An 11,883-nucleotide genomic window follows, 5' to 3' on the forward strand; every position below is an offset into this window, starting at 1 on the left:
TATACAAACCTCATTACAAAAAGTGTGCAAGAAAAAAAAGTCAAGGCAGTGTCTGTGGTTCATTGATCATTCGGGAATCTGATGGCAGCTGATGGAAGCTGTCCTTGTGCCCATGAGTGCTCGTCTTCAGTGCTTGTACCTTTGTCCCCGTTGGTAGCAGAGTGAAGAAGGCATGGCCTGGGTGGTGGGGGTCCTCGAGGATGGAGGCTGCTTCCTTAAGACACCGCCTCTTGTCGATGTCCTGGATGGAGTGAAGTCTGGTGCCCGTGATGTCGCAGGCCGAGTTAACAACCCCCTGGAGTTTTTTCTTACACTGACCATTGGCCACTCCGTACCAGAGAGTGATGCAACCAGCCAGAATGCTGTCTGTGGTACACCTGTAGAAGTTTTCGAGAGTCTTTGGGGATGAGATTGTCTGATCTTGGAAGCTGAGCAGGATCAGGACTGGCCATTACTTAGAGGGGAGACCTCCTAGGGACACCAGGTGCTGTAGGTTTCTGTGAGGGGCACTGAACAGTGGCGACTCTCTGTCTGCCTTACGGTAAACAGAAGTCAAAGAATTTCATGTGCGTTACATTCTAAATGTAGGAATACGTGACAATAATGAAGCCTTTATTTTTTTTTAAACCTTTTGCATACCGAATCTCCTCAGACACCTCACAAAGTAAAGCTACTGGCGGGCCTTCTTCATGATTGCATTGGCGTGGAAGCTCCAGGACAGATCCTCAATGATATTGACAGCCAGAAATTTGAAGTCCTTGACTCTCTCCACTGTTGACTCCTCAATGAGGACAGGTTCTTGTTCTCTCCTGACTTTCCTGCCGAAGTCCATAATAATCTCCTTAGTTTTGCTAACATTGACCGCAAGGTTGTTGGATGAAGATGTTAAGATGCTGGAAAGGTTAAAAAAAAATGAAGGAAAGATACAGAAAAGAAACTGGCTGGATTAAAAGTGAAAATATCACTGAGTCCAGATGCACTCCAGGTGCTGAGGGAAGTAGTGAAAATTGCAGAGGTATTAATTATGCTCTTCTTGCAAAGCGCAGCTGAGGACCAGTAAATTAAAAATGTTTTGTTCATAGTAAGGAATACAGATAATCCCAGGTCATGGGATGTAAAGATTTTTAAAGCATTTAAGAAAACATTCAGTAAAACCCCCAGTATCCGACGCCGTTGGTACATGCCTGATAAGTCAATTTGTCCGTTGCTTGAGGTCGCGTGTGGTATGATTGATGTACAAACTGTGAGGGGGGCACCAATTTTAAACTTTGCTATTTTTAACCTAATTATTATCCGCAATTTTTTTGAATACTGGATAGTGGGGATTTTACTGTATGTAACCACAGATATCAGAGACATGAATGTGTCTGCAGTGTCACTGTCTTGTGGAGGAATTTTAAATTAGGGTGATAGAGCAGTCACTTGGCCACATATGGAAAGGTTAGGAAAAAGCTTTATTTGTTTAAAGGAAAATCATGCCCAAGTAACTAAGGTTTTTAAAAATGTGGCAGCAGAGAAGGTCAATGAGCAAAATGTAGTTGATATGTTGGATGTGAAATTGCCAAAACCTTGCCATCAAGATGTAAAGAACAAGGACCGTGAAGAGAATATGAAAAACATGCAGATGCCATAAATATGAAATAAAACTAGGCAATGATGACAGCACTCACCACATCAGCCAGCATCTACAGACTCATCATCTATCAGGTAGGGATCATTTGCGTCTGAGCCCTGGACTACCTACATCATGCACCTCAAAAATCTCCCAATGCTGACTCCACAGTGTTTTTTAAAACATTGGAATGAGTGAATCACTTCTTTTGGGTCCTGACCCAAAACGATGGCCACTCTTTTTCTCCCACTGATACTGCCCAACCTGCTGAGTTCTTCCAGATTGCCTTTTGGCTCCGGATTCCAGCATCGGAAGTCTCTTGTGTATGTCCAGGCCTTAGTTGCACTGCTCGCTGTCCTGGAGAGGACGTATTTTTGCTTGCCCAACTCATAATTGCCAAAATAGGCACAATATTCCAAGATCTGGGACTTCTGAGCAAAGAGAGAAAAAGATTCAAGAATATGTAGAACATAGAAATCTACAGCACAGTACAGGACCTTTGGCCCACAGTGTTGTCCCGACCTAATAACCAACAATTGCCTAGAATTTCACATTGGCATAGCCAATTCTTCTTCAATTCCATGTCTCTTAAATGTACCTGCCTCCACCACCATTACCAGCAGCACGTTCGATGCATCCACCACTCTCTGTGTGAAAACTTATCCCTTACATTTCCCCCCCCCTTGTACTTACCACAGTGCACCTTGAAACTAGGCCCTCCCTTGTTAACCATTTCAGCCCTGGGAAAAAGTTTTTGGCCATCCACATGATTAATGCCTCTCATTGTCTTGACAAAAGTCAGAGATTCCACAATTTATAAGGGCATGGTCTCCAATCCAATTTGGGCAACAATAATGTCACACTCAATGTCACCAAAACCAAGGAGCTGATAGTTGACTTTAGAAAGGGAAAACCAGATACTGTGATCATTAGGGGATCAGAATTGGAGATGGTGACCAAATTTAAGTTTTTGGGAGTCAACTATCTCGGAAGATCTTTCTTGGAACCTAACATGCTAATGTTATCATGAAGAAACCACGTCAGCACCTATACTTCCTCTGGAGTTTGGTATGACATCAGAAACCCTGATGTGCGGTGGAAAGTGTGCTAATCGGCTGCATCACGGTCTGGTATGGGGATTGGGAGGGGGCACCAATACCCCTGAATGTAAAGCCCTCCAAAAGGTAGTGGATACAGCCCAGGAGGCAAAATCCTCCCCACCATTAAGAACATCTACAGGGAACCCTGGCATTGGAGAGCAGCTGCAATCATCAAGGATCCACATCACCCAGCACAAGCTCTGTCTTTGCTGCTACCATCAGGAAAGAGGTCTAGGTGTGTTATATGTAGATTGTGGAGGAACTTGTGGTCTCCTTGTCTGAAACCTCGTCAGAAGTCGCATCACCTGCCAATTGAGGTTGAACTCCACCCACTCATTAGTCCACACATTACCGTTGGCCCATTGAAATGATTCAGTGTTGGCCAGACACCCAGCTCAGAACAGTATAAAACATTGATGGACACGAGATTTTTTCCCCTCTGACTCCTGGACATTGCTTTACGCCAGGTCACTACTGTGGATGTCACTGGAGAAGTGACAGGTAAGGTGTGCACTACACTAAGTTGAGCTGTCATACTGCAATATTCAGTGCTTGCAGGGAGTTGCAGCCCCCATTGGTATTGGGAACCAGGAGGGCGTTTTAAAGCCCCTGTCTCTGAAGTGTGTACACGTGTGACAGAGTGTGGCAGGATAAGCAGCCACTGGTATCGGAGTCCCTTGTGAATGATGTGCCTGCTTACACTATAATAGTTTTTGTCTCGTACCATGCAGAAGATAGGTGATCACTGGTATCAGAATCCAACCTGGGTCTGAGGTGAACGTTCATATAGCTATTAAATAATAGAATAATTAATTATCCTTTTTGTCATCCTTGTTTACCTCCTATGTATTCAATAAAGTTACCTTTGTACCCACTGAACCTGATACTATTCCCAACACAACAAGGTGCCACAAGACTTGTACCACCAGGTTCAGGAACCCCTCCACCATCAGACTCCTCAACGACAAACTCAATCAGGGACTCATTAAAGAGCTCTGACTTGTGCACCTTATTGATTTTTTTTCTCTCTCTGCATTGCACAATCAGTTTGTTTACAATTTCTTTATTTGTTTCCATGTTTATCCTGTGTACAGTTTTTGTTTTTCCACTACTAATTAGTGTTAATTCTGCCTCACCCGCAGGTAAAGGAACCTCAGGTTATGTATTTAACAACACTGCAATAACAGGACACTCACTGACCTCTTCCCTGCGTTTGATAGGTTGTACCCTGATTGTTATGGTATCTTCCTGCAGCACAACAATTCTTCTGGTGTTCATAAAGCACATTGCTGGATGTTTTTGGATATACATGGGTCACATAGCTGCAAAACATCTCGTTGAGATGCAATGCAATCTTTAGGTTTGGTGCATTGCCTTGAGCCCAAACTTTGTTCAAATATGTTACTTGAAAATATGAAGGTTAACAGAACTTAGCTATTGGGAACCGCTGAGAAAACTGCATGCACGCACAAAAGCTGTTCACTCTAATTCTCTACCTCTTTCACGGTTCCCTCTCGTGCATGCACTCCCTCTTTCCCCTCCTCGTGTGTACATCTCCCACCTGTTTTCAGTTTCAAGAGGTCAATCTGTGGAACTCGCTGTCACATACAGCAGTGGAAGCCAGATCACTGGGAGTATTTAAACAAGAAATAGACAAACGAGGGTATCAAAGGGTATGGGGACAAGGCCGGAAATTGGAACTAGGGTAGAGTAGCTTAGTGTAGATATACAGAACAGACTTTTAAAAAAATTTTTTATTTTTCACACCATAAACCACATTGACCATGATACATACATTTTCCTTTTCAAATATATACAGTGTCATTTTCTTCCCCCCCCCTCCTCCCATCCCACCCTCCCTACCTCCCCCCCCCCATCCATTTAAAGTACAAAATCTAAGATACATTAAACCAGTCAAACAATGTTGTCATTCAATAAAAATAAACAAGAAATTCCACTGAGTCAATTCTTTTCATTTCCTTCTCCTTTCGTTAATTTAGGTACTGAATGTCCCCGGTAGGTTTTTTCTATTGTGTTTCATGTAAGGCTCCCATATTTGTTCAAATATTTCAATATTATTTCTTAAACTATATGTTATTTTTTCTAATGGAATACATTTATTCATTTCTATATACCATTGTTGTATTTTCAAATTATCTTCCAATTTCCAGGTTGACATAATACATTTTTTTGCTACTGCTAGAGCTATCTTAACAAATCTTTTTTGTGCACCATCCAAATCAATTCCAAATTCTTTGTTTTTTATGTTACTTAGGAGGAAGATCTCTGGATTTTTTGGTATATTGTTTTCTGTAATTTTATTTAATATTTGGTTTAGATCTTCCCAAAATTTTTCTACTTTCTCACATGTCCAGATAGCATGAATTGTTGTTCCCATTTCTTTTTTACATCGAAAACATCTATCAGATACTGTTGGGTCCCATTTATTAAACTTTTGAGGTGTAATGTATAGCCTGTGTATCCAGTTATATTGTATCATACGTAACCTCGTATTTATTGTATTTCTCATCGTTCCAGAACATAATTTCTCCCATGCTTCCTTTTTTATCTTTATATTTAAATCTTGTTCCCATTTTTGTTTAGTTTTACCATTTGTTTCCTCATTCTCCTTTTCTTGCAGTTTAATATACATATTTTTTATAAATCTTTTGATTATCATTGTATCTGTAATCACATATTCAAAGTTACTTCCCTCTGGTAACCTCAGACTGCTTCCTAATTTGTCCTTCAAGTAGGATCTCAATTGGTAATATGCCAGCACTGTATCTTGAGTTACATTGTATTTATCTTTCATTTGTTCAAAGGATAATAATCTATTTCCTGAAAAACAATTTTCTATTCTTTTGATCCCTTTTTTCTCCCATTCTCTAAAGGAAAGGTTATCTATTGTAAAAGGGAGTAACTTATTTTGCGTCAATATTAGTTTTGGTAATTGGTAATTTGTTTTATTCCTTTCTACATGAATCTTTTTCCAAATATTGAGTAGATGATGTAATACTGGAGAACTCCTACGTTGTACCAATTTTTCATCCCATTTATATAATATGTGTTCAGATATCTTTTCCCCTATTTTACCTAATTCTAATCTAGTCCAATCTGGCTTTTCCCTTGTTTGATAAAAATCTGATAGGTATCTTAATTGTGCGGCTCTATAATAATTTTTAAAGTTTGGCAGTTGTAAGCCTCCTTGTTTATACCATTCTGTTAATTTATCTAGTGCTATCCTCGGTTTCCCCCTTTCCATAAAAATTTCCTTATTATTTTCTTTACCTCCTTGAAGAATTTCTCTGTCAAGTGTATTGGCAATGCCTGAAATAGGTATAATATCCTTGGGAAAATGTTCATTTTAATACAGTTTATCCTTCCTATTAGCATTAATGGTAAATCTTTCCAATGCTCTAAATCGTCCTGTAATTTTTTTCATTAGTGGATAATAATTGAGTTTATATAGATGGCCGAGATTTTTATTTATTTGTATACCTAGGTATCTTATTGCTTGCATTTGCCATCTGAATGGTGATTCCTTCTTAAATTTTGAGAAATCCGCATTATTCATTGGCATTGCTTCACTTTTATTTACGTTAATCTTGTAACCCGACACTTCTCCATATACCTTCAATTTCTTATATAATTCTTTTACTGATAGTTCTGGTTCTGTTAAGTATACTATAACATCATCCGCAAATAAACTGATTTTATATTCCTTGTCTTTTATTTTTATCCCTTTTATATTATTTTCTGTTCTTATCAATTCTGCTAGTGGTTCTATAGCTAACGCGAACAATAAGGGTGATAGTGGGCATCCCTGCCGTGTTGACCTGCTTAAGTTAAATTGCTTTGATATATATTCATTTACTGTCACTTTCGCCAATGGGCCCTTATATAATGCTTTAATCCAATTAATATACTTCTCTGGTAAACTGAATTTTTGCAATACTTTGAATAAATAATTCCATTCTACTCTGTCAAAGGCCTTCTCTGCGTCTAAAGCAACTGCTACTGTTGGCACTTTACTCCCTTCTACTGCATGAATTAAGTTAATAAATTTACAAATATTGTCTATTGTGCGTCTTTTTTTAATAAATCCAGTTTGGTCTAGATTTAACATTTTAGGTACATACTCTGCTAATCTGTTTGCTAATAGTTTAGCTATTATCTTATAATCTGTGTTAAGTAATGATATTGGTCTATATGACGCTGGTGAGAGTGGATCTTTCCCTTGCTTTAGTATTACTGTAATTATTGCTGTTTTACATGAATCTGGTAAGCTTTGTGTTTTATCAATCTGGTTGATTACTTCCAAGAGGGGAGGAATTAATAAATCTTTAAATGTTTTATAGAATTCTATTGGGAATCCATCCTCTCCTGGTTTTCCTTGATCTCCGTTAGATTATATGTGATTTGTTTGTCTTTTATCCTTGATGCCAATACCATTTTCTTAGCTTGTTCTGTCTTAAGCTGCCATGCTAGAATTTTGTGCGTTTTTTCCCCTAATTCATAATATTTCTGTTTTGTCTTCATTATGTTCTTCTCCACCTTATATGTTTGTAATGTTTCATATTTTATTTTTTTTATCTGTCAATTCTCTTCTTTTAGTTGTATCTTCCTTCATTGCTAATTCTTTTTCTATATTTACTATTTCCCTTTCCAACTGCTCTGTTTCCTGATTATAGTCCTTCTTCATCTTGGTTACATAACTTATTATTTGCCCTCTAATGAACGCTTTCATTGCGTCCCATAGTATAAACTTATCTTTCACTGATTCCGTATTTATTTAATTTGTCTTTCAATGATTCTCTAAAATCCTGCCTTTTAAGTAGCCTGGAGTTTAATCTCCATCTATACATTCTTGGAGGGATGTCCTCTAACTCTATTGTCAATATCAAGGGTGAATGGTTCGATAATATTCTAGCTTTATATTCCGTTTTTCTTACTCTATCTTGCATATGAGCTGATAACAAAAATAGGTCTATTCTTGAGTATGTTTTATGTCTACCGAGTAATATGAATATTCCTTTTCCTTTGGGTGTTGTTTCCTCCATATATCCAAAAGTTGCATTTCTTCCATCGATTTAATTATAAATTTGGTTACTTTGTTCTTTCTGTTAATTTTTTTCCCAGTTTTGTCCATATTTGAATCCAAATTCAGGTTGAAATCCCCTCCTATTAATATGTTCCCTTGCGTATCTGCTATCTTCAAAAAAATATCTTGCATAAACTTTTGATCTTCTTCGTTAGGTGAATATACATTGAGTAGATTCCAAAACTCCGAATATATCTGACATTTTATCATTACATATCTCCCTGCTGGATCTATTATTTCCTCTTCTATTTTAATTGGCACATTTTTACTAATTAATATAGCTACTCCTCTTGCTTTTGAATTATACGACGCTGCTGCTATGTGTCCTACCCAATCTCTCTTTAATTTCTTGTGCTCCAATTTAGTTAAATATGTTTCTTGCACAAATGCTATATCAATTTTTTCTTTTTTCAGTAAATTTAGCAGTTTCTTCCTTTTAATTTGGTTATGTATTCCGTTAATATTTAAAGTCATATAGTTCAGCGTAGCCATTTCATACTTTGTTTATCTTCCCTTTCCGTTTCTCCATCATCACCTTTCCTTCTTATCCATTTCTGCTTTCTTGTTTTGAACACTTTATAAGACAACATTTCTAAAACATCAAACATTTTCCTTATTCTCTTATTTAAAACTTCTTTAACCCCATTCTCCCCTCCCCCTCCTGAGTTGCCCTTTATCCCACGTCGGGCAACCACATCTCCCCTCTCCATTTGGATTTGCGAATTCACTCGCAAACGTCAACTGATTTTGTAGTGACTGTAACTCCTCCCCACCCAGCCCCCCCCAGAAAAGATTTCAATTTTCATATGTTATAAAGGTCACTCTTTTAATTCCCTCCTTATTCCCTCTATTCCCTTTCCCTCCCTTATTAATTCTTGTCTATACTCTATATATTTTCCTCTAAATATGGATACATTCATGTATACACACTATATATATACACACATATACCCCTTTACACACATACATATAGTTCGTGGTCATCTTTACATGTCTTCATCTCTCTGCTTGTTTTGTAGTTGTTCTGCAAATTTCCTTGCTTCCTCTGGATCCGAGTATAGTCTGTTTTGTTGCCCTGGAATAACAATTTTAAGTACCGCTGGGTACTTTAACATAAATTTATATCCTTTTTTCCATAAGATCATTTTTGCTGTATTGAACTCCTTCCTCTTCTTCAGGAGTTCAAAACTTATGTCTGGATAGAAAAAAATTTTTTGACCTTTATATTCCAGTGGCTTTTTGTCTTCTCTTACTTTCTTCATTGCTTTCTCCAATATATTTTCTCTTGTATATCTTAAGAATTTTACTAAAACAGATCTTGGTTTTTGCTGCGGTTGTGGTTTCGGGGCTAAAGTTCTATGTGCCCTCTCTATTTCCATTTCTTCCTGTAATTCTGGTCTTCCTAGGACCCTGGGGATCCAATCTTTTATAAATTCTCTCATATTCTTGCCTTCTTCATCTTCCTTAAGGCCCACTATCTTTATATTATTTCTTCTATTATAGTTTTCTATTATATCTATCTTCTGAGCTAACAGCTCATGTGCCTCTTTAACTTTTTTATTAGATACTTCTAATTTCTCTTTTAAGTCCTCTACTTCCATTTCTACAATTGTTTTTCGTTCTTCCATATTTTCCATTCTTTTTCCTATCTCTGATATGACCATTTCTATTTTATTCATTTTTTCTTCTGCATTCTTAATTCTTTTTATCTCATTAAATTCTTGTAATTGCCATTCTTTCACTGATTCCATATATTCTTTAAAAAAAGATACATCCATTGTCTTGCCTTTCTCTTCTTCTTCCACTTCTTTCTGTTCTTCTTCTTCTTCTTCCTCTGGATTGACCATCTGTTGTTTCCTTGTTTTCTTTTTACCCTCTTCTTTCTTGTTGTCGTTATTGTCTGTGTTCTGCACCTGCTGCTGTGCTGCAGGTGTCTCTCTCAGCTGTGGAGATCGACTCCGCAGCTGTTCCCCCCTCCCGTCAGTGTGTTTTTTTTCATGCGCGGTTGCGCACTTTTACTCGGCTCTGCGAGCCATTTTTGTAGTCCCGAGCCCGGGACCTCCACTGACCTGTGGGAGCGGGCCTCTCTCTCCGCGGCGGGCCTCTTCGGACAGGTAAGGCCTTCACCTTCTTTTCCGACATTCTTTCTTCCTCTTTTCTTCCCGTTGTTTTCGACTTTTCTCTCTTCGCTGCCATTTTCTTCTCACCTTTATTTTTACTTTATTATAAATTTTAATCTTGTACCTTTGTGCTTTGTGTGTTTTTTTTTAACTTTTCGGGAGAGGGCTGGAATTCCCTGACCGGCCACTACTCCATCACGTGACTCTTCCCCTTTACGGAACAGACTTGATGGGCCTAGTGGCCTCCATCTGTTCCTTCGTCTTGTAATCTATGTGATGTCATGTATGTTCTCTGTCAATAAATCTGAATCCGATCTTTGTACACTCAAAACATCCTTGAAAAAAATTCACTATCCCCCACTACATGGTGGCTAGCCCTGGCCTCTCAAACTGCAGAGGAACGTTCATAAGTTGGAGTCTTTCGGAAGCACTTATAAACCACAGAAGGGGACCTCACAAATTGTCCACCTGGCATCTCACCGGACACCTCCTCCTCGTTCTCCGAAAGAGTCCACAACTCTTAACCAATCTCAGCAGCCACTTCAGAACACATAAAACCAGAGCAAAAGGCTACTCCTTTCTTCCTATCTGTAAACCAGTTCTCTATCCACCTCAATACCATCCCTCCTGTACTGTGTGATTTAGGTTCGTACACTAATCTCCTAATAAGGCACAGGACGCACCTTATCTGAAAGTCCAGGTATCCCACATCCACTGGTTCTCTACTAGTTACGTCCTCAAAAAAATTCTATAAGATTCGTCAGACATGATTCTCCCTTCATAAAACCATGCTGGCTCTGTCCGATGATATCGCGACTTTCCAAACGTGCTGGAATCGCGTCGTTAATAACTGACTCTAGCATTTCCCCACTGCCGATGTCAGGCTATAGTTTCCCATTTTTTTTTCTCTCTCCTTTAAAAAAGCGGGGTTATGTTTGCCACCCTCCAATCCTCAGGAATGAATCCAGAATCGAAAGAGATTTGAAAAATGATCACTCAAGCATCCACTATACCTTGGGCTACTTCTTTAAGCTGTCTGGGATGCTGACTATGCTGCCCTGGGGCATCCATGACAGTATGGTGGAGACCGCCTAGACCTACCAGCAGGTGGGGCCAGTGTGCAACAAGTATGCCTGATGGTAGCACCTGGTTCAAAGCCCTGCACATAATGTACATTTGCACCGAAATTCTTATTTGCTGCAGCCATCCAGGCACTTTTATAAAAAAACAATAGAATATATTAAATTGCCCCTGAATTAAAAAAAATTTAGGCAGACAACAGGCCCTTCCAGACCACGAGCCTGTGCCACCCAATTACACCCAATTGACTGATAACCCCCATATGTTTTTTGAAGGGTTAGAGGATACCAGACCATACAGAAGAAACTGCGTAGGGAAAACGTACAAACTCCTCACACCTTTGCCCACACCCCCCCTTCCCCTTTACCCTTTGTCCAGACGCCTGGCAGCATTCTCTCATACCTTGATGAAGGGCTCAAGTCCCGAAACGTCGGTTATGTATCTTTGCCTTTGCGATCAAGATTAGAATGGCGGAGCAGATGGGCCGACTTCTGCTCCCAGATGTTGTGACAGCGGCAGATTCGAACCCAGGTCGCTGGGGTCTGTGATAGTTCCACTCACCTAACACTGGAGAAGGCACCCGCTCCTCCATTCTGATTTGAGTTGGAAAAGGAGATACTGTGGGCAGAATATTCATAAAACCCTCAGGCCAGAAGTTCTAACCATAACTTGGAGGCACAGGATGCAGCTAATAAACCTGCCGTCTCCCAACACCAAGCATCCACGGTGCACCCTGACCTCCGGTGCTCTCTGTGTGAAGCTTTGAAGGTTCAAGATTCCTTTTACTGTCAAGTAATAATACGAAAGATTTCAGATGTATTGTCAGAGTGCATTCACATCACATACAACCCTGAGATTCTTTTCCCT

Source organism: Narcine bancroftii, chromosome 3, assembly GCF_036971445.1.
Source record: "Narcine bancroftii isolate sNarBan1 chromosome 3, sNarBan1.hap1, whole genome shotgun sequence".
Classification (NCBI taxonomy): domain Eukaryota; kingdom Metazoa; phylum Chordata; class Chondrichthyes; order Torpediniformes; family Narcinidae; genus Narcine; species Narcine bancroftii.